Source organism: Halichoerus grypus, chromosome 9, assembly GCF_964656455.1.
Source record: "Halichoerus grypus chromosome 9, mHalGry1.hap1.1, whole genome shotgun sequence".
Lineage (NCBI taxonomy): Eukaryota > Metazoa > Chordata > Mammalia > Carnivora > Phocidae > Halichoerus > Halichoerus grypus.
Window position 1 is genome coordinate 64,829,292 of NC_135720.1, and position 4,517 is coordinate 64,833,808.

General features: G+C 34.9%; 1 pseudogene; it reads right to left on the reverse strand.

Moving 5' to 3' along the window:
- Positions 1–2,474: 2,474 nt before the first annotated feature.
- Positions 2,475–2,974, reverse strand: LOC118549617 (large ribosomal subunit protein uL14 pseudogene; annotated as a pseudogene).
- Positions 2,975–4,517: the final 1,543 nt, after the last annotated feature.

Below are 4,517 nucleotides of genomic sequence, written 5' to 3' on the forward strand. Positions count from 1 at the left end.
ACCATGCAATTCTGGACTTTTCAGCACAAGTGGCTTATTTTAGGTATTAGAACAGAAAGATTTTGCAGAATATAAGAGATTATCAAGCAGAATCAAATTTTCCTACCTCTCAGACCAGTCAGTGCAGATGGAAATAGGAGAACTGAAAGGAAACAGGGGTGTTAGATCCTATGCCCCAGCTTTGTGTTCTCCCTCCCCCTTGGGTTGAATGGAAGTAAGAGGAAGGAATGCATTCTTTTTGTTGAGCAGTGGGATTTATCTTTTTTTTTATTTTATTTTTATATCATATTTTTTTAAATTGTGATAAACTGTACATAGCACAAGCAGCACTGTTTGAACCATCTTTCCGCATACCATCTAGTGGCATTAAGCACATTCACATCGTTGTACAGCCATTAGCACCACCCATCTGCAGAACTCCTCCATCTTCCTAAATTGTAACTCTTTACTCATTAAATACTAACTCCCCATTCCTCTTTCCTTCCAGTCCCTGGCAACTCCCATCCTACTTTCTCTATGAATTTGACTACTCTAGGTAGCTCAGTACTTTGTCTTTTAACATAGTCATCAGTTTCTCCTTTCACATGCTAACCCCACATTCTACTTAATGAACCTCTTTCCGCCTAGTCCACAAGCCCCTTCACTATTCTTTCTCCAGCCTCATTGAGGTATAATTGACAAAACTGTAAGATATTTAAGTTGTACATTATGATAATTTGATACATGCATACATTGGGAAAGAATTCCTCCCATCTAGTTAGTTAAGACATACAAACACATCTATCACCTCACATATTTATCTCTTTTGAGTGTGTAACAACATTTACATTCTACTCTCTTAGCAAATTTCCATTATGCAACACAATATTATCAACTATAGTTACCATGTTGTACATTAGATCCTCTGACTTTATTCATCTTACAGCTGAAAGCTTATAACCTTTTTTAATCCCCAACTCTCTATCCCCTGGTATCTACTTTTCTACTCTCTGTTTCCATGATTTTGACTTTTTATTTAGATTCCACATATAAGTACACCACACAGTATTTGTCTGTCTCTGTCTGGCTTATTTCACTAAGCATAATGCCCCCAGGTTCCATGCATGGTGTCACAATGGCCAGACTTCCTTCTTTCTTGTAGCTGAATAATATTCCATTTTATATACCACATTTATTTTATCCATTTGTTTATCCATTGATGGACACTGAGGTTGTTTCCATATGTTGACTATTGTGAATAATGCTGCAATGAACGTGGGAGTGCAGATATCTCTTTGATATCCTCATTCACTGTCCTTTACATTTAACTCTCTTTCTGCTGGATAAATAACTGAATTCAGCTATTCAGTTACTGGTTATTCTTGCATACCAACTGACAGAAAACAGTAATACTGGAAATTAAAAATTCCACAATAAGCTACATAAGAACAGTAAAAGTTTCATTTTATCTCTGACTATTCTTTTTCTTCAATTACTACAAAATTTGGGCAAAAGAGTAACTCCCTCAAAAAAGGTATTTCCTCTCACTAATGACTATCTTAAAACTACATGTGTTCTGAAAATTAAATTAAGTAGTTTATTACCAATTAATATTTATTGACTTCACAGCCAACTTAGCTACTTTCTCTTTTAAATCTTTTTTTTTAAGACTTTTTATTTATTCATTTGAGAGAGAGCACAGGAGAACACGAGCAGGGGGGAAGGTCAGAGGGAGAGGGAGGAGCAGACTCCCCGCCGAGCAGGGAGCCCAATGATGTGGGGCTTGATCCCAGGATCCTGGGATCATGACCTGAGCCAAAGGCAGCCGATTAACCAACTGATCCACCCAAGCGCCCTCTCTTTTAAATGTTGACTGTCTTGTGTTCACAGGAAACATAGGGCTGAAAAATGTTTATGTACAGTAAACTTAGTTCCCTTCCCTTTTTTTTCTGCACTAAGGTTTTGCCTAGCCTTTAGGCAAGTTTCTCCTTTTTATATGACCCGTTTTTTTTTCCTTAGATTTCAAGGCATACCTGATGTATAATAAATAGACTTTGAGTTTTATGAAGCAAAGTAAATAATTAAGAGCTCAACTGTTTTCAATAAATTAGGATCAAATTGAATTTTTATAATCTACTATTATTCTATATTATAGTTTTTAAATAATTGTGGCATGCATACAATGACTGAGCAATTGTTATATATTTTATGCTAGTTTTATAACTTCATACAATAGAAAAAACAATGTAATTAAAATATATTTGAACATAATTTTAAACTTTTAAATATGAATAATTATACTGTGGAAAATACACATGAAAGTGCTCTCCTACCACTTTAAAATATAAAGTTAAAACCTCACAAATAATGACCTAAAATCTACAAATCAGAAAATGAAGCATGGTATTTTCATGTTAGTGTATTCATGTAGTCAATAAATATTGTCCCTTTTTAAAAATTTATTATTTTTATATTTTGGGGAGGAAGAGCAAATTATTTATTATTTATTTATTTATTTATTTATTTATTTATTTATTTATTTATTTTAACAAATACACCAAAGAATCATGCAATCCTGCCAGCATTGGATGCAATCCTGGGCCACAAGTCTGCACAATCCTTTGCAACTGGTTCTGTGATAGCTGAATCTTTCATTTCACCTTTATTGTTTACCATGACCCCCGTGTTATCTTCAAAATAAACACACCATCTTTTCTCCACTATGCCTTTCGTTGTGGATTTACCACTGCTGGATGTACCTTCTTTCTGAGCTCTGGTTTGCGTTTCTTCACTGTGGCCATCACCATGGCACCCACACCAGCAGCAGGAAGTCTGTTCAGTGGTCCCTTGATCCCCTTCACAGAGATGATAAACAGAGTTTTGGTTCCTGTGTTGTCAGCACAGTTGATCACAGGTCCTACCGAAAGACCCAGGGAAATCCAGAATTTTGCAACGGAGGACCCACCACATCCTTGCTCAGACATCTTGAATGCAGGAAAAGGACAGAAAAAAAAAGCTGTACTTTTTTTTTTTAATAAATGTATTAGTCATTGAAGTAAAATTGAGAACCACAATTTTGTAGTAAATATTTTTGTCTTTTTAGATCTGCCAGTAAAATCTGAAGAAATTCAAGTTATTTATTTTATAACTTAGAGTAAATGCATATGATTTTTTTGCAGTTATTTGAAATTTTTAGGTAAAAAATGTTACAAACTGCTGTATATCAATCAATATCATGACTTCTTTAATTTTAAGATTAATAATGAGATCTCAGGAACTTAAAATGGGAAGGATCTCAGATCCCCTTTTTTTAGTTATTTTTCTATATTGATAAGCATGCTCTTTAATCCCCATCCCTTATTTCACCCATCCCCCCAACTCACCTTTCCTCTAGTAACCACCACATATAGCAGATTGAAAAAACGGAAGCTACAGAGGATAAATTATTTTCTTTAAAAATTAAGAAACATGTATAGCAGATTCCTCTAAACATGCTTCCTAAGGCACACAGACATACACACAGAATACAGACATACAAACAACACACAGAGACAAACATGTTAAAAAGATAATTAGTGGAATTCGGGGAGGAAATCCTTACAAGGAGCTGAAAGGAAAAGGGCCAGTCTGAATTGTAACTAGGATGTTACAAAGAATTTGCAAACAAGATATCTTTTGAGAATTAAACAGGAAGATCAAGACATGATCAACCTGGACAGGGATAGACAACCTATGTTACAAAGACAAAGATTCTTTCAGAAGAGCAAGCCTTGAATGAATCCTGATTGCATGAATTCACACATCAACAAAATACCAATATCAATCAGAAGGAGCGTAGGTTAAGCATGAAAAATAAAATAAGCAGAGTTCAGTGTCAAATATAATAACTATCCATCCAAGGATAGCCCAAGGAAGTGGGTGACTTAGACCAAAGGCTTTTCCTGTCCAGTTGTAACAGTACGGCTTCATTTAATTCCAACAACTGTTCAAATCTTATAACTAATTCCATTTTTTTCTGATTTCATATTCACCAAGCCATCTTCTAACTGAGCTGTGTTTTCCCACTCAAGTATCTGAAGAAGAGAATACCCAGCCCAAGGACTTAAATAGTGTATATACTAACCTGGCCTGTTATATTTCTAATTGTGAATAAACAGCCCCCTGGTAGGAATTTGACAATTCATGTAAATTTCTCAAAGAGAAATGTGTTGGCCATAGGACTCAAACGTCTAATACCTCAACAATTAAAGTTTATGCCACAAAATAGCATACATTTGAATGTTTAACATCAGAATTATAGACTTGATTAATGTGAACTGACACTGGATGCTGACCAATCACATTTTGGAGCTTGCAAAAAATAGGACAGATTCTGAATCACCTCATAAATTCATTATCCAAAGAATTTGAAGCTACAGTTTCCCCAGTATTACCACATTAATCATAGGGATTGTCCGAACTCTGAAATATCTAGAACTTACTTTAACAGAAATGACTCAGTAAAGCAGGTATTGTGATTCGCATTTGATACATGAGAG